The 19952-nt window shown below is 43.0% G+C and overlaps 1 long non-coding RNA gene across 1 annotated transcript in view; it reads left to right on the forward strand.

The window, feature by feature from the left end:
- LOC126512547 (uncharacterized) overlaps positions 1–6451 on the forward strand; it is a 51741-nt gene extending 45290 nt beyond the window's left edge. The window contains exon 3 of the long non-coding RNA XR_007595080.1: positions 6234–6451. This is a non-coding gene — a long non-coding RNA (uncharacterized lncRNA). The remainder of the gene's footprint in view (positions 1–6233) is intronic.
- Positions 6452–19952: the final 13501 nt, after the last annotated feature.

Raw genomic sequence — 19952 nt, forward strand, 5'->3', positions numbered from 1 at the left:
AAAGGCCCGGCTCTCTTCCTGTAGAAGATGAGGAAAGGTTCCTTTGATGCTACTGACCTCTGGTAGAACAGGCCTGTGCTGCTCCGTAAAAAAGAGGCTCTTGGGACAGATTGTTATTGCATTTTAATAGAAACTCGAAGAGAATTATGAGGAAGAATAGGCCATTCTCAAAACAATGGTTTGTTTGCAAAGTGAAGATTCTTGGTCATTCCTCTCTGTGGAACTCCCCAGGGGCCCAGCTCCCCAGTCAAGAGAGTCTGTTATGCAGAACCTCAGAGACACATGGTGTCCACAATCACCTTTCACCCTCAACTCATCATTCCCCTTCCAGGACCTTGGAATAATGAGAATGAGGACAGTGGGGACACCAAAGGCAAGTGTGATGATGCCAGGCCCCTCATGTTTCTGTACCTCCCCTTGAGCACTGACCCCAGAGCTTCTCCCTATTAGGAGGTGACCTTGGACATTCTTTCCAGTCTCTATTTTTTTAAGCTGCTTCTTCTGCACCAGAAGTGTCTGTCACAGACCCTACCTCATCAGAGTCTTGTGAGGATTAACTGGGGGAAATGTCCTCGAAGGGTCTGTCCCGGGGAAAGATGCCCTGAGTGTCTCATGAGAGTCAAGGAAGAATGCAACATTGTGACGGTCCCTGAGAACCTCATTGGGCAATCTGCAGAGAACACAGAACAATCCATCCCAGCTTTCGAAAAGCAAGAGAGTCACACCTAAGTAGTGATGGAAGCAAGTACTTCCTGGATGTGGGAGAGGGCGTTCCTCTATCACTGGACCTGGGGTGCCGAGTCCCTACCTCTCAGGCCCTAGCTACCCACTTAGCTCTGCTCCCTGAAGGCTTAGACTCACATGAGAATCTGATTGCAGTTTCACACAGAGAGTGGAGAACGAACCGTTGTGGGAGGGGAACGATGACCTACGCACCCAGATTTTAAGGGCTCCCTCAGTCTGGTCAATCTGCACAGGTGGTCAGGAGAGATCTCCTGTTTTCGCCCGCCAAATGGAACACACAGCTTTAAATTGGAGGACGTGGCTCATGTAAACCATTAACAGATCTCCTGACACAGTGACAATGAGACAATGCGCCCTTGTTCAGGAGCCCTGCCTGAATTATGCCTTTGTGTAATAGAACCTGTTCAAACTGCCTCTGGGCTAGAAGCCACTGTAAGCAGGCTGTGTTTCACCTCGAGTTTTTATCTAAAAAGCCTCACCTGAGAAACACAATAGTTCTCCTTACCTGACGTGATTTCTCTTAAAGGGGTGTGTGTCCTGCAGGGAAAGGGAAGAGGAAACCAACCGAGCAACTATTCACCTTAATGTAAAATTCTCAGTACGTTGACTGGGGCAGGTGTCCATTAAGTAGGCAGAAAGCAGCCTGGGAAGCCCCGTGTGGACAGGGACCTGGACAAATGTGGCCTTTCATGGGGAAAATGTTCCTCCCAGTTACAGCCGGGTGGAGATCACGCAGGACTCCTGCCATTCTGGACAAGGTACGAGCTTCAGCCAGAAACAGGTTTGGGGACATTTGCCCTTCCCTGAGAGAAAAGGCTACCCTTAAATGCAGACACACCTGGCTGTCTGTTGGAATTATAGCAAAGCTGTTTTAAGTAGAAAGTTCAAAGAGGATTCAGAGTAATTGATTGGTCACTCATGGCCTTATAGATGGAAGGGGGCCAAAAATTAAGGAAGGCAGTCAGCTCTCAAATGTGGAAAGCAATGAGGACAATGAATTCCATCCTAGATCCTCTGCAAGAAACAGCCTGTGCAACCAATTTTGGATTTCTCACTTCTAGAGCCAAGAGAATAAATCTGTATTTCTTTGGGCCACTAAGTTGTGGTCATTTCTTGTACCAGCCAATGAAAACGATCATAGAAATTTCTGTATTGTGTGTGGTACTATGTATTGCCTAATTCAAAATTCAACCAAAACAAAGCAAGAAACCTATTCAGGACAGAGAATCAGTGTCATCTATTAAATGCCCATAACACCGCTCGCTGTTCAACCAAAACACAATGTAGGCATGAGAAAGGCATATGCACTTTCTCTAAAGGTTCTATTTTTAAAAAGGAAAATAAACAGAAAAATTAATTTTAGTAATCAAAAGCTTCAACTTCACATATTTAAAACGATAAAATGCAATGGGTATGGATGTTATCAGGAGAGTCCATGTGTTTCCTCATCCTGCATCTGAAATATGATTTGCCTCTGCAGTTCCAGTAGATCTCTATTCAAACGGTCACTTTGCAAATGCTGAAAGGCCACACATACCTTAGGGGCACAGTATTGAAAAAATGATTGTTTAGAACAGCTAGAGGATGAGGGATGGGGAAAAGGAAGAGAATGCGATTTTACTGGGGATACAACTCAGGTGTTGAACACCTGCCTAATACACACAGGGCTCTAGGTTCTATCCTGTCATTGTTGATATTGATTGTCCTTTTGCCTTAATGGAGGAAAATCAGAGAGATTGCTGAAGCATTTGATGTATCTTTGAGGACATTTTCAAAGACAAATGGATCATCAAGAACCCGACAATGAATGGCTTAATTCATTGATGGATTCAAAATTCAAATATAGATCAAATATCTTTTATTCATGTATGGGATTACCAAAGTATACAGACTTATAAAATATTGAAGACTATTGCGAAGTAGCGAACCTGGGGAGGGTAGAAAGGATGCCTGGAGGACCCGGGTTAGCCAGAGGATGTCCTTCATGGCTATACCCTGCCCTGGCCCCTGGCAATCATGCTGTTTCTGTTTCCAGACCTTGACGGAGTTAGCTGCTCTGCCATGATTTCCCCACCACGATGAGCTGACACCTCTGAAATACTGAGCAAAATCCTTCCTCCCTTAAGATGTTTTTTCAGGATTTTTTGGTCACAATTTTATAAAGCTGACTAACACAGTCCCCACCACTTCAGAGGGAGAGGGAGAAAGAGAAAGAGTGGATGGGCATAGAATTGCTGAAACGTTTACAGAAAGATGTTTTCCAGCAAAATTTAAAACAGGTATACCTTTCATTCGGATGTATAGCTTAGAAATTTAGTATACAAAGGTATCTGGTCCTAGTCCGCATCTCGGCAGCTGTGGTAGAACACTGACCAAAACCAGTTTGGGGAAGAAAGGGTTTATCTTAGCTTAGAGTTCTAGCCTGTCGTTGAGGGACTCCAACACAGGGACCCAAGGCAGGACTCTGGAAGCAGGAACCCAGGAACCGAAACAGAGGCGGTGAAGAAATGCTGCTTCCTGGCTTGCTCCCAAGGTCACACTCAGCTTTTCTAGCCAGGCCCACGGCCCTAGAGCAGTACTGCCCTCAGTGGGGTGTGTCCCACAGGTCAATATTTTTAAAAGCTCCACGGACATACCCCCAGGCCAGTTCCTCAGTTGAGTTCCCCTCATCTCAGGTGTGTCAAGCTGAAGGTAACTGTGACAGCATGTATTAAACAGTTACATGTTAAAAAATACGACAGCTTTAAAACATTGCTTAAAAGCTTGTAAAAAAATCAAAACTGATCCAATGTACAAACACACTATTTGTTCTGTCTTACCTATCATCATCATCATCTACTTATTTATTAAATGGAGACAAGAGCTCATGTAATCTACCCTGGCCTCCAACTTGCCGTGTGACCAAGGATGACCTTAAATTCTTGACCTGCTTCCTTTCCTATCTGGGCCAGTTCACCCCTCCTTAGGTAACCTGGTGGTCCTCACTCCTGGGAAGTTACCATATTGCTACCTAGCTTTGCGTGGACACCCGACTGGCACAACACATTACTTCCCAGAACTCCTGCACTTAGGCAATTCTCTTGCCTCAGCCTCTTGAGTAGCTAGGGCAGCAGGCCTGTGCCGCTGTGCCTGCCTGACCTTGAATTCTTCTGCCTTATGGTTGGTAAGGGCTCTGGATCTTTGACTATGTTTGCAGTGACCTTTCTCAGTGAGAAAAGCCAGGCAAGAAGTACTTTTCTGAAAATTATTGTTAAGAATATCAACAAATAAATGCACAAGTATATTATGTGTACCAAGAGGTTAATAATAGTTACCCTGTGAAGTAGTGTTAAAATGTTGTGATATTATTGATTTTCTCCTTATATACATTTTGCTGTTTATTTTATCTCCTAAAAAAAAAAGAAAATCAGCATGCAAATGTCACATACATCATGTGGTTTTTGTATACATGTGCTGTGGATGTATACACACATATGCATATGTGTCAAAAATAAGTTGCTAGTCAATACTGTAGAAGCCACACCAACAGTTATGCCATTATTAAAGCATCAGCCCCCCCCCATGAATAACCTTCTATGGGATATACGGGGTCCCCTTGCCTTTTACCAGGCAATTGTTCCTAATCAGAGGGAACGTCGTCACTGTCCGTTCTATAAAGCAATGCTTACCGTATGCACTAACGTAATCTCCCTTCCGAGCAACACTCTGCCTTCAAACCACAATAGAAATGCAGGGCTATTTTTGCTGTGCTGAGAAACATTCTTCACTTTCTCAATTTCACACTCTCCTAACTCTACCCAATACCCAGGTAATAAAGAATTGTTAGAAAGCTTGAATGCCAGCCAGCCAGATGGCTCAGCAGGAAAAGTGTTTGCCATGCAAGTCGGATGACCTGAGTTGGATCCATAGGACCCACGCTGAAACGAGCAGACCGGCTCGCCAAATCTGTCCTCTGACCTCTAAAGCACATCGTGACACGCACGCACTCTCTCATACACACGTGCACAAATAAAATCAAATAAAATAGATAAGAGTTTAAATTTACAAGGAAAATGGGAAGAGAATAGGAACAAATTGAATACTGAATAGAGATCTATGTTTGGGGAGATGATGGGGACCTGTGATTGGTATTTTCATAAACAGTCATCTTGTCGGTTGCCATCAAAATATTGAGTCTGTGTTGATCTCAGCCTTTATCATAGAAGCTTGTTTATGCAGTAGGTGGTGGTCAATCCAGAGGCATGTCACTGGTTAACTTGTTGAGAAAAAAACGACTGTGTATACTCCACCCTAAGTGAGATACCTGTAGCAATCTCTCCCCAGCAAGGCTGGAGGAGTGTCCCAGGAGAGGGGCTGGAGAAAGCATAAAAGCTGGGGGTGGCAGAAGCGTCCTGAATGCTGTCTTATAGACATGGCACACCTTACACACTCATGAACTCACAGGAGATGTGGCTCTGCGCGAGATCAATCCCCAGGATGGGAGGCGGAGGGGCTCCCAAGGCCTCGTTCATAGCAGAGCAACGGTTGGCTGTTGGTAGCTGATGGAGGGAAGGGATCTGTTTTCCTTGCGTGCTATAGTGACTGGCCTGGTGTCTGTGTTTCAGTGGACGGCCCCGCACCCACACACACAGGGCAGCACTAAATGGACTTAGTGAGATATTATTTTTCCAAAGAAGACAGGAAGTTGGGGGTGTGACACACTGGGGAGGGGCCTAGGGAGACTTTGGAGGTAGGAAATTAGGGGATGTATACAATCAAAATACACTGTAATACATGTATGGGATTCTTAAAAAATGTAATTTTATTGACCCAAACCAACAAAAAATACTTCATGCCCTAATTTAAAAAATGAAAATTTCTGGAATATCAAGAATATGTCAGAGTCCGTGTCTTTCCATAGCTCACACTGGGTCACTATTATCTGGTGGGTGGCATATGCCGATCAAGCTTGTCACCCACGGACCAGGTGGGGTCTGTCTCCTCTGGATTCGAAAATGCCACTAACTGGGACCCGCAGCAGCTCAGGCAGCTCTGAGAACTGAGGACATGAGACTCCTCTAATTTAAGTCATTCACACAGCAGCATGGCAGCTGTGGCAGGTGCAGCATCAGCCCGCTGCTCTGAGAGGCTGCCACTTAAAACAGCCCAACTCAGGAGCGGTGTGAGTGTGGTCCTTAGACAGGCCTGTGAGACCGAGTTCCCCAGAATATTCCCACCAGGCAATGGTGACCTGCAAGAGAGTTGGGCCTGAACCCCAAAGGATTTCATAATATTTATGTTTTATATCTTTTTTTCCCTGTAGCCATTAACATTCCAAGGGTAGTGTGACCCTCTTCTGCATCCTTCCTCTCCTGTGCGCACATGTGTGTGTGTGCATGTGTGTGTGTATGTGTATGTGTATGATAGACAGTGTATTGCAGAAACCCTCTGAAGTAAGTATTCAAAGGTACTTTGCCATCTCTAATTCCAGCTTTCCTCCGTCCCCGCAGATAAATTTCAAGATGGCAGAGCAGACTGAGGAAGCACCAAACCCATTCATTTGAACAAACAGGCAGTAAGGAACCTGTACACTTCAGATACCAGGGATAGAATATCAGCTGAAATATAGAGTTTGTGTTAGGTAAGCCACTTGGAATATTTTATTCAATTATCAAACACAATCAATAATAAAAAATAGCCCATTAGACCAAACAGCAGACTATTTCAGAAATTCTTTTGATAGTCTTTAAAAAATAATATCTTTGAGGTATATATTGAAATATAAAGCAACTAATCATATATTAAGTTGTATAGTTTATCCTGATTTATTTGTTTGTATACAACATAAAGTAACCTGTTAATTTAAAATCAATTTTGCCTTATATTTCATGAATTCTTTTCATGTTTTGTTTGATTGACTTTTCACATCATGGGTATTGTATTTATTGGAGTCGATTGGAAACATAGCTTTTGGAGGCTAGTCCTTGCTCAATTCTGTCTGAACAGTGGAGATACTTGTTTCTGCATCATTATTGGAGAATGGCCTTCGCTCTCTCCCCTATTTTGTGCTTCCCTCCCCCACCTTTTTAAAAAAGCAAGATTTCTCTATCTATCTCAGGCTAGCCTGACACTCACTCTGTAGTCCAGGCTGCCTTCGAACTTCAGCTGCTGAAGTGTCGGGGCTGCAGCCGAGAGCCACCAGCCTGGCAGCTTTTTGTCTTTTTAAAATGATCTTTAAAGTGCAGACTTGCAGAGGCCTAGAGAATTTATTCCTGTGCAGTTACACCCCACGGACAATGGCTAAAGATTTGTAAGTTCTTCTTGGTTTTATTTTCACTAATTTTGTTGGATGGCATCTCCAAACATCCTTAAACGAGCAACTGGTGAATCTGACTCGGCTGATGTGTTACACAAGTGGTAAGAAGGTGATTCACAACATGAAACACACACATATAAGACTAATCTTCCTGTTTCTAAGAAGGAACTCTAGGGAAAAATATTTCTTATATTCAGTCACATACTCCACAGAAAAAAATTGACTGAATTTGATATACAGGAGATGAACGGACTACCCTGTTCTTGGAGCTGAGCATGCTCTTCAAGGAACACATGTAGATAGTATTTCCAAACCCAGGGGCACTAAAATAATTTCTCTCACCTGCTCCTCTTAAGAGAGAGTGATGGCACATCTAGAAAAGGGAGGTGGCTATAGCTGGAGAATAGTTTAGGTGGGTCCCCTAAAGTCCCATCAATTGAAATTTAATCCTCACCATGTGGTGCTAAGAGGGTCAAAACTTACTCTCTGATGTTTAGAAGTGGGACTCTGGGCGATGATCAGCATTAGACAGGACCATTAAGATGGAACCCAGAGATTAAACCTGGTGATCTCATAGGTAGATAGACATAGATAAGACATACATATGTGCTTCCTATCTCTTGCCTTATTGCGTCCCATGTTAACCTGGCAATCTGCCAATGCAATGCTCATTATCAGATGCAACCCCTGACCCTGGCTAAGAACTGTGAGCCAGAAGAGACCTTTTCTTTAAATACTCACAGTCTATAGTGGTCTTGCTATTAGCAACAGAAATAGACTCATGTAGGAGTGTCATTTTCAAGGTTTTTACTGCTGTGACAAAACACCATGATCTAAAGCTACTTGGGGAGGAAAGCTTATATTGTTTTACAGCTTGTACATCATCCAGGGACATCAGGGCAGGGACTCAAGACAAGAACCTGGAGCAGGAACTGATACAGAAGACATGGAGGGGTGCTGCTTCCTGACTTGCTCCCCAAGGCTTACTCAGTCTGCTTTATTATAATGTCCTGGGGCCACCTGGCCAGGTGTAGCATCACCCACAAAGACAGGGCCTTCCTACATCAATCATTAATTGAGAAAATGCCTTACAAGCTTGCCCACAAGCCAGTCTTGTAGGACATTTTCTCAATTGCTGTGCCCTATTCTCAAATGTCTCTAACCTGCATCAAGCTGGCATAAAAACTAGCAACCCAAGGGATTTAGTACCCAATTCCTTGAATCAGGCAGGACAGTGATCACAGCAGAAGGGCCCCCCAGAACTTGTAGGGCTGAGTCATCAAGGTGACAGATTTGCCTGGGACACTGTCTGATCATCAGGGAAGCACCCAGAGGAGTTACATGCTGTTGGGTTATCTGACAGCTCCAGCTGAAGCTGTTTAATGGCCAATATCAACCTCTAGCATAGGGCCTGGGAGCCTGAAGGTGATTAAGCTCTTACTCTTTCTGCTGCCCTGTGTACTGAGTGCACAAAGATAATCTTTCATCACCAAGTCCTGCCCAAACTGCAGATCCATGAGCAAAGCACATATGTCCTTAAGTCTCTGAATTTTGAGACAATTTGTTAGACAGCAACACCGAAAACAGCAGAGGTATTCTGCAACCTGCATATACAAACATCAACTTCATATTTTTAAAAGTAAGGTCAATTATTTATTGATGTTCTTTGGCTTATGTATAAGTTTATCTTGATCATTAATTTAACAGGATTCAGAATTACCTAAGGACAAACTTCTGGGCATGTCTATCAGGGTATTTCCGGAGAGGTTTAACTGAGCTAAGTCATACTTGGAACCAGAGAGAAGCACTTTATCATGGGCTAAGGTTCCAGAGAGAATAAAAAGGAGAAGGTAGCTAGAACACCAGTGTTCATCTCTCGCTGCTCCCCACTGTGGTGTACCGTAACCAGCAGTTATCCCTGCTGCCAAGCCTCCCCTTCCATAATGGATTCTAGCCTCAAACAATGAGCCAAAGCAAACCCTCCCTTCCTCTCTTAAGATGCCAGGTGTTTTGTGACATTAATGAGAAAAGTAAGCAAAGCAACTGATGATAGAGGGATATCTTATAAACTCATTGTACGATGGAAAACCTGGTAACTGAACAATGCATTGGCCATAACTATTTGACTGAACACCATAGTTAGCAACAGAGTTGTGCAGCAGGGGTTGTGTCCTCTCTCGTGTGGGTGAAGTGAGATGGACTGGGAGCTGTCCCTCATGTTGCCGTCCTGCCTCACAAGAGAGGTGTGGGAAAGGACAAAGGCCAACATCCACAAATCTGACTTGGTTTCTGTGGAATGCTTGTCATTTTCACACCATCGTGACGTTGAAAAATGGGAAGTGCAGTCATTGTAAACCAAGGATGATCTATCTATAGTCCTGTTCTTCACCATCCAAGTCGTTTTAAGAGGAAGTTGTAGAGATCTGGGGGAAAGTTTTGTCCTGTCCTATCGTTTCTTAGTTTTTTATTTTCTATAGACGTCACATGTTTAAGAAGCATTAGTTACTTTTCTGTAGTTGTAATAGAACACCACAACCAAGGCAACCTATAGAAGAAAGAGTTTATTTGGGCTTACGGTTCCAGAGGGATAAGAATGTCTCACGGTGAGAAGCATGGCAGCAGGTGGCAGGCAGGCCGAGAGCGCACACCCTTTGCTGCAAGCTGTAGTATAGAGAACGAACTAGAAGCAGTTGAGGCTTTTGACTCTCAAAGCCCAAGCCTACCCCAGTTAGACCTTTCCTTTAGCAAGGCTGTACCATTGAAACCTCCCCGAGACAACATCACCAACTGGGAACCAAGAGTGTGCATGCCTGGGACTATAGTGAGCATTGCTCAGTCAAATCATTACACCATAACAGAAGTGTAAATTCAGGCATTCCTTCTAGAAGGCAATTCACCCCCTTTCCAAAAGGGGCAACATGAATAAAAATGTGCATTTCTCCTGCCCGAGATGTCCCACCAGAAATTTCTCTGATGTAAATAATAGCTACGCATCAAATTTCTTATACATCTGAAATATTTAAGATAATTTAAGTTTCAACAAAATTGGATAATAAATTACAGAATACTATTTCATCATAAAGGATGTGTGCTTTGTAGATTTATTGATACGGATACAAGTTGATGATACTTTGGAAAAAACTATTCTCAAATACAGAGTTCCATTACGCAATAGTAAACACATATACACAATAGTAAACACATATACAAATCTATTCACAGACAAAGCTTGAGAAGGTGCCATGCCAAGTTCTCAAAGGAATTAACCACAGTTGGTAGGGTTATTAATTTTGTTTTCTTCCTTTTCCCTTTGGCTTCCTCCATGTAGTCATCCTGGCCCTCCTCCTTTCCCCCTTTTTTGCTTATCAAGATTTTTCCACACAGCTCTAATAGTTACATAGTTTTTCCTTTTTAATGACAGGACAATTAAAATGAGTTTAGTCGAAACTCCTTTATAACCATATCAGTGAAATCCTACAGACAAACAGAGTCAATAGGATGTGTGTTTATACATTCCTAGAGGCAGTGAGAGATTAGGAGAAGTTGGCTCATCTGAGTATGAAGGCTGACAAATCTTAAGCCTGCCAGGTAAGTGGCTGGAGTTCCGCTCCAAAGACTGCATGAGAAGTGGGAGCCACTGTTTGAGGGGATCAGGGGAGAGGATTCTCCCTTACTTGGGCTAGGGCCAGGCCTTTTGTTGTTGGATATTTGCACACTGCATGGAGGTGAATGGCTGTGATTGATGTAATAAAGAGCTGACAGGTCAATAGCTAGGCAGGAGGTGTAGGTGGGACTTCCAGGCAGAGAGAGAACCCTAGGGAGAAGAAAAGCAGAATCACCAGCCAGAGGAAACAGGAGGTGCAAGAGGCGAGAGAGGTAACGCCACATGACAAAACATGGATTAAAGAGAAATGGGTTAATTTAAGTTATAAGAGCTAGTTGAGACAAACCTAAGCTAAGGCCAAGCTTTCATAATTAATAAGTTTCCTTGTTATTCGTGAGCTGGTGGCCAATGAAAAAGCTTGCTACAGCCTTTTGCTCTATCTGGGTTTCCAACTAGCTGGTTATACCTACCCACATCAGAGAGGGTAAATTCTCTACTCAGTGCACACAGGGCAACATTCATCTCGGACCAAAAGAAAAGCTCACACAGAAAAAATGTTTACAAAATGTCCAGGTAGCAGGGTCTTAGTTGAGGTGTAAAAATTAACCATCAGAATGGGGAAAACGGCTGTAAGATAGAGTTGAAAAAAAAAAAAAAACATGGAAGAGCTAAGATAAAGAGGATTCTTTGTAGATGAGTCCTTCTGAGCTCTTACCGAGTTGTCTAATCAAACTCTTGTCATTTATCATCCCCGTCAGCATTGCATGTGCCAGCAATGAGTGAAAGCAGTCTATCTGATGCTCCATTTTGACTGTATTTGCAATTCACACATAGAACACGGCTGTTTACAGTTCCTGAGGCAGGGCCTGACTTGTCCCCCTCACCAAGAGTGTACCCCATTGAGTGCGTCTCTGTAGCTCTGGAAACTGACTGCTGCCATAGCCCACGATCTCATCAGACCAACTTACACATGTCAGCCCACCTGATTTCATTTCCAGAAACCGCAGCCAGGAAGCGCGACTCGGCTCAGAAACTGAGCTCAGCGGTGTGATGGCTGAGAAGAGAGCATTTTTTTTTTAAGTCACTGATAAAAATGTTCAGCCAGGCAGAGAGGCACCTCAGAGAACACTTCACTCCTATTTAACAACCGTCCTTTTCATCAGCTACCTTTGAGGAAGATTGTCCAGATAGATAATGGACTAGATTTCAAAGTTTAAAAGGGTAAAAACTGCAGACGATTATCACCGTTGAGCCACCGATTTGCCCTGAACCGCAGTCACAACTGATTACCGGGTTGTGACACTGATTGCACGAATTGTGTGCAGCCTGAAAGAACTGAGTGGAAAATATCAGCAGGCTTCACTGATTATGCGCTAATTAATTATAGGTGGTATTTCAGGAAATTCATTCTGGTTGTATAGAGGGGTGTGTGTGTGTGTGTGTGTGTGTGTGTGTGTGTGTGTGTGTGTGTGTGTTCTGAGACTCAAGGTACATCATGCTCGTGAACATCTGACAATGGTTGTGATCAAAATGTTTGGCATTTGCATAAGACTTTGCACTCAGGAGAACCACACATGGCCTGATGGTCTGTTATCACCCTAGTATAGAGTCCTAGAGGAGTCACGGGAAAAGACTTTTTCTGCTCAGTAAACCTTTACATCACTGTGGCCTAGAAACAGCAGTTCTGGTCACAGCGAGCTGCTCCTCTATCTGCTGGCCTGACACCTAGCACGTGTGAGCAGTTTCCTCATGGTGAGGGGTGCAGGGAGCCACTGCCCCGAGGGCTTGCCTGGGAATAGTCCAGGCTCAGAGGCATGCTGGCAACAGTAGCGGTGGCCACCTGGACAAGGAGGCGCTCTATCTGGCGGCAAGGCCAAGACCAGCAGTGGGAGGCCAGCTTGCCTTCTGTCCCCAGAGCCTGGTTGGGCAGTGTCTGCACAGAGGATCTCTCCCGCTTGAGCTCTGTAGCAGGAACTGCAGCACTCATGAAGTAAGCTTTGAAAGTAAGCCATCACAAGACAAAGGGGTCATGGGAACGCCAAGACAAAGCACGAGTTTCAGCATCTGTAGTGGTTTTATTCTCTAGCACCAAGGGCCAAGCTCATGGCCCACTCCATGGTAGGTAAGTCCTCATGACTAGGCTCCAGCCCAAGCCCTTGGTTTCCTGAGACAGAGTCTCATGCAGCCAGGGCTGGTCTCAAGCTCACAGTTCTGATTGCTTACAAAACTAGCCAGTACCATCATAACCAGTAGAATTACTAGCTTTGCAATTTGCTGAAATGTTTCTAATATACGCAAGCTCAGAAATATGACAGACATACTGTGATCTCGAATGGAAAGCAAGTATCATCCAGTCCCTTCACTTGGAGCTTTAAGTGAACCAAATTATTAATGAGGAACATAATTCTAACTTAAAACTTTCCTTGCAACTAAAAATATGATAGTAGGATGTATAAATACGGGTTTTGAGTCATAGAAAAATTGCAATGTCATTTGATTTCTTCTATGATCTATATAATCTTACACGGAATAGCAAAGGAACATTAAAAGGTCACTGTATAAATACAATATTAACTAAAATTAGGTTTTCACACATTGATTTGAATGAAAAGTTGAATCTTTTAGAAAAACTGTTCCAAAAATCTTTAGCTCTAGATGTGATGAAAAATTATATTTTGAAATGATCAGAAATTCATCCCAATGCAATCATAGACCATAAAATGCTCTTAAGTATAATAACAACTGTGTTCGCAGATTTCTCTCAAAATTTAAAATTATTTTCAGTCTTGAATGTGTCATAACTAATATCATTTTGTATATAAGAATGAAGTTGCTAAAAGTATAAATTTAGTAGCTTAATGAATTTGCAAGAAATTGAGGCAAAATGTATATTGTGAGCAATTAAAAGATATCAACTTGTTTGTGTTCATTACATAAAAGTGTGGGACCAACTTTGTTTTCCTAATGTGTAAGCATGTTGTTTCTTATTCATCACTATTAATACTGTTTATTTTTGAAAGTAATAAGGCATCTTTTAAGAAAAGAGCTCTGCATGTTGTTCTTTGAATATCGATGCTACATGTTTATTCTGTATTAAACTCACAAATTACAGAGCCAGTCTTGAGTGTGATATGAACTGCTCATTCATCTTACCACCAAACAGTAAGAAGGCTGAAAAAGGGCTTACATTTTAGCATTCCAAGTTAAATATGGTAAAATCTAAATAGCAAACGTTATGGGAGTATACAGAGAGATTAACTCTGATTTATGAATTCACAGGGTTATCCAGGAACTCAAAGGATAACTTAAATGTCTTAAACTTAACTTCTGACTTCGTTAGCAGGCTGAGGTCTGGGTATCATTTAGATCATCAGGATTCACAGCCAGCTTGTGATCATGTCTTATGCTTATGTCTGAAGGAACGAGGCTTCACTGAGTCCCATCTATTACTGGTGGAAGGCAGATGATTATAAAATGCCCCCAGAGATGGCTCACTCCCTGTGGTTAGACATGAGCAGCAAATATGCTCTCCTATCTTGTATCCGTGCCCTCCATCTGGCTCAGCACCCACCTCTGTCCTGTTATCTCAGTTTGGGCCTGAAACGGAGGAACAGCTTGCACCTCTGCCGTCTCGGTCACCACTGTAGACAAAACAGAGACGAGTCCAGGATGACACAGAGAGCCAGAAAGGTTTGGGGACAGGCTCTTTTATAACAACCCAGGCCCACAGGCACTGACTCACTTTGGGAGCCCATCTGTCAGTTCCTCCTGATAGCAGCATCCCCACGTACTTAGTTACACGTGACAAGTGACATCGCTACCCCTAAAGGATCCGTGGCTTCATACGGGGACCGAGCTTCCAAACACGGATGCTTGTGAAACACAGACAAACCACACAGACACCCAGATACCAGACTCTGAAGTGACAGAAATTTCAATGTTAAGATATTAATATTTGGTTAACTTTTCCCAAACCTGTGCTGTTGTCAGTTCCTAATATTCTATTCCCATTCTAAGTCTCAATGCAGACGTTGCTCGTGTCTTTGTCTCTTATCCTCAGAGTGCTCTTCCCTCCAACGTATTCGCATCCCTGTTACCTAGTCAGATACATTGCCAAACTCCTTTTATTCACAGGACTCTGGTTATATGTCATCTTGGAACTTTTTTATGTGTGTTCTTCGGGGATATGTGTACGTAGGTACACATGCCTGCATGCACACATGAAGGCCAGGGCAAGACACTGAATGTTCTCTATCACTCTCTGGCTTATTCCTATGAAGTGAGGTCTCTCCATGAGCCGGGAAGGCCAATGGCCACCAAGCTCTAAGACCCTCTTGTCTCTGCCCCACACAGTACTGGGGTTATGGGCATAGCTTACAGGCATGCATGAGACTATATCCAGTTTTTCATGTAGATGCTGGGATCCAAACTCAGATGCCAAACTCGGTTGCATAGCAAGTACTTTTGATGCTAACCTGCCTTTCTAGACCCTTATTTGAGAACTTCTTCCTAATTTCCAACAAATTGTACTTATGTAACATTTTCTTCCTGAACCCCTGACAGCCACTGATCTTTTTAATCATCTCCATAGTTCACTGTGCCCAGAATGTCACAGAGCAGGACTCACACAGTATGCTGAATTTTCACATTGGCTTATTTTACTTAGAAATATGCATTAAGATACTGCACAGTTCTTCATTTCGAGGATTGACTAAACACATCGGTGTAGTCCTGAAAACACTCCCTTGTCTAGATAGAGCACTGCGTATCTGATATTCACCTATCACTGAAGGGCACTTGGTTCCTTCAGGTTTTGGCAATTACAAGCGAAGCTGCTCTAAACACCTTGTGGAGGTTTTCGTGTGGCTCTAAGATACCAAGGAGTATAACTTTGTTTCCTCTGGGAAAAGCATGGGTTTAAAGACGCTGACAAACTACCATCCGGAGTGACCACCACTTTGGGTTCCAAACAGCAGATGTTCTTCTTTCTCCACATCTGGACAATGCCTAGTACTGTCTGCAGTTGGTTCCTGGAAATTCTCTTAAGTAGGTGGTACTTAAAGGTTTGATTTTTCCCCATAGTAATTCTCAGTGAATATTCTTATTTTCATAGACGACCCACTTTGCAACAGAACACCTTACTCAGCTGCACAGAAACAGCACAAATACATCACAAATACTTCCTAATTCTAAAAGTCAATATCTAATAAATCACACTTCAATTTCTTAATAAACAGAGCAGGCCGAGAGCACGGGGCCTGCTTCCAAAGTGTCTCATCAAATATGAGGACAGATATATTCTTGTACAGAAACGCAAGGCTGGACTCACTCCATGACAGAGCGGCCTCTGTTGTCACTTAGACTCAAGACTTCTGTCCCAGTATATTCCAAGGCATGTTTCATTTAAGTGTTTCAGTCACCTGAAACACTTAGCATATTAGAGATTGAATTAGATTAGAGAAAGCCTGTGGCTTTGAACCAAGGAGTAAGTTACCAATAGAAGTTTTATCAAAAGAGCGATCTTCAAATCCAAAGATCTGAAACTCAGTTACATGTTTGCAATCACACCAGCTTTTTCTTTTCCTCACCAAGCCCTTCTCTTTGGGTTTTCTAAAAATGTCTTCCCTATCTCAACACCTCTCCCTAAGATATCCCTAAAACCAAACAGCATCAATATTCTCTGTAGTCATAAAAATAATCATCACATTGCACCCTTGGAATCCTTGTCATCCTGCCTTTTGGCTGGAAGTGGAGCTTGCTTATCTCCATTATCTTCACGTCAGAACATAGGAAGACACACAGTTCCCTTGATAAAACAAAAGATCACTAAATGGGATCCAAGAATGCTTTCCCCCCAAATTATGCTTATCAGGATAAAACTAATTTATTTTATTCTCTTGCTTAAATCTTCCAATTCTTAAAACTTACTCCAAATTTCCTGTCCATTTCATCCCTTCCCTCTTTCCCCACAGTGGTCGTGCACACTTTCTTTCTAGTTTCTTACAAGTCTTCAGCATGTCCTTGCCTCGGGATCTTTGCACTGTCTTGCCTTCTGCCTGTAAGGGTTAGCTTCTTGAGGAGTTGCTATAGGTCTCAGTTCAAGTAAGTTCCCTTTCCCAGTGAGGTCTCCCATGGTGCCCCATTGAAGTACTGGCCACCTCCTTTCCCTCTCAGTCACTCTGGTACAATACCCTCCTGGTTTAAAAATACCACACGTCACTATCTGAATGCAGCCGTGTGCACTTACTTAATTGCTTCCTAGCTATTTTCTTTGGTGTGCACAGATGGAGGCAATGGTCTGTACGATGGAAATCATGGGTGGTTTCCATAACAGACAGAACAGGTATCTTCTCTTCACAGTCCCAGATCTAGAATCCAGCTAAAAACAGAGGAAAAGTAGATGGATGTCTCAATCAAGTGTCTTCTACCTGTGTGGCCTCTGTTATCACAGTAACAGAGGCTGCCGCAGGCCTCTGGATTAGTTTAGCAAAGGGACATCTCACCCATACGTCCAAGGTTTAACACACTCCTAGTACCCATAGGTGCTAGAAATCCCTAAAGACCTGAGAAGCCAGGGGGTTCACTGGAAACTTTCCTCCATGCACTGAGTAACCCCAATGCACTGAATTTGGAAACTAATCTTGGAAACCTTACACAGGACCAGAATAGTCCTCAGCTCCATGAGTAGGCTGTGTTATTGGTCATAAATATAGGAGAGGTCAAGAAATATATCTAAGAAGCAGAACCTCCCTCCAGGGTAGTTACTTATCCACATATGGATGAAGTATAAGAAGGGTGGAGGTGACAGCAATGATTAAAAAACAAACAAACAAACAAAAAACTCACTTCCTTGGGATTTACATTGCACGTAGGAAGCACAATTAGCCCCATTTGGAGAAGAAAGTCTACACAGACTCAGTGCAATTCTCAGTATCTGAACTGGGATGTCTCAAGGGGTTCATTTTTCTGCACCCCTAAAAGCCTCAGCTGAGTTGCTCATACAGCTGCAGTAAAAGGACCAATGGAGGAACCCACGCGGTTCCATCACGACTCCTTACCTCTTAACTGAGCCCCAACACATGCTATGCTGGTAATGTTTGAGAAGTTCCGTTGCTTTCCTGGGTATCATCGTTTTATTTAGTGGGCTGAGGGCTTAAGCTTGGCACTCCACGGAGTTTCAAAACTCCACGAAGATGCCACTGTCACCCACTGGTACTACCTTGATTACATGACTCCTGATTTGACCCTCCCCTAATTCCTTCTAACATGTAAAATTTTATGCATATATTCCTATATCAACATGCTTGGGTTTGCTCTAAATCACCTTGAAGTTATTGTCCCATGAAACCAAACACAAAGAAATAAATGACACAATTAATAATTAGTTATTGCGGTGAATTACTCAAACAGATATCAATCCTTTGCTTCCTCACAACATGGCCTTGGCCATGGGCCTTCTCAACTCTTTCCAGAAAGGGTTGTAGTCTAATTCTCATTTCTACACATCTGGGTGGGGCTTGTGACCTCCTTTGGCCAGGAAATAACTATGCGAGTTTTGAATCAAAGGTTTGTGGGTTTTTTTTTTAAAACTTACCCTTGAAACCACCATGTGATTAAGGCCATATTGTTCAGTTTGATGGATGAGAAACTCACAAGCCACCACAGAGATGGTGCATGACTTCTTCCTGACTGCGGGCTCATGAGGGAGCCTTACAAAAGTTAGAAGCAGCCCTCAGTTGAACCCATTCAAATTAGCAAAAGAAATAGCTGTTTCCTTTCCTTTTTACTATTTCTTTTACTTTTTGATATTATACTTACATCATCCTCCCTTCCCTTACTCCTTCCAAACCCTCCCATATAGTCGTCTTTTCTCTCTTTTAAATTCAGTCTTGTTTTTCATTAATTGGTATTAAATACATACATGTATAAGCACATGCATGCCTAAATGCAACTTGCTCAGGCTGTAGAATGTTACTTGTGTCTTGTATATATATTTTCAGGACTGGATCTCATGGTACCAGGCAGCACCTCACAAGCTTCCAATGAAGGAGGCAACCAGCAGTCCTACCTGGCTATGATGCCCATGGACCACAACAGCGATCAGGTTCTAATTCTGTGGCCGAGGCTGGCAGGGAACTCATTGTGTGGCCAGGGCTGTCCTTAACCTCACAGTAACCCCCCTGCCTCAGCCTCCCAAATGTTAGGATTATAGACATGAGCTATTATGCTTGGCTCCACATTTTCCCTTAAAAGGTAACCTAAGACCCAAGCAAGGGAGAAACAAAGTCAAGTTACATAGTTGAGCCAGCTTATGAGAGAAGGGGTAGCCCCTCTCCTGACCTCTGAAGTAACCAGCCTGACCTTGGCTCTCTGAACATTTCAGAAGGCCACTCAGTCAATCCCTCCTCACACAAATTACTCGCTTGTAGATTTATTTGATGATGTCTTGAGAATGTCTTTGAAGGTACACAGATGAACATTCTGTTTTCCTCCCCGTAGACCTCAAGCAGTACAAAGTCATGGGCCACACATCACTTATTCCACTGGCCTGTTGTCAGCTAAGCATCCTCCCAAATGGCCTGACATGAACCATCCTTCCCAGGGTCAAGCTGTAGCAGTTTCACCACAGATGAGGGCTGGGGGTATCCGTGCCCTTTCGCGTTGGCTCTGCAGCCCGTGACCTGAAAGACACAGGTCTCTCTCCAGAGGAAGGGATGGCTCAGGCATTTCATTCCAGTGCTGAGCTCAAGACCAAGTTACATAAGGATGTAAACACAATGAGAAAGAACAGAAAGCTGATCGCCAGCTGAATGTGTGCTCGAGAAACACAATTTCATAACCCCAAATAAAAAAACATTTCACTCCACCCTACAAAGAATAATTCTCCTCAGTTTTGCCTTGAGTTTTGTTTTGCTTCTTGTGCTTATTGAGCATCTTATACATTTTCCAAATGCCTTACTTTCTGAGGAGCTCTGGTGTAAGTATATGACTACAGGGGACATGTCCTTGGGGACAGTATAACAGGGATATGTACAGCTAAAGAATGTGAAGGGACTAATCTATTGGTAGTAAGTAAATCTGCATGCACACACACACACATACACACATGCACACATGCGTTTGGTTAAATTTCAAAGGAATCCTCATATCTCAATTTCTACAATGATAATTCCAACACCATCTATCGGTAAATAGCTTTGCAAAACTGACTCTCTCGATCTTGACTTTGCTTTCTGATGGTGAATGGAAGCACATATTTTAAAACATAACTTACCATCCCAGGTTGATTTCTGTTGCTATGATAAGACA

Source organism: Alexandromys fortis, unplaced genomic scaffold (genome assembly GCF_014885135.2).
Source record: "Alexandromys fortis isolate MF-2015 unplaced genomic scaffold, M_Fortis_MF-2015_v1.1 scaffold_76, whole genome shotgun sequence".
NCBI lineage: Eukaryota > Metazoa > Chordata > Mammalia > Rodentia > Cricetidae > Alexandromys > Alexandromys fortis.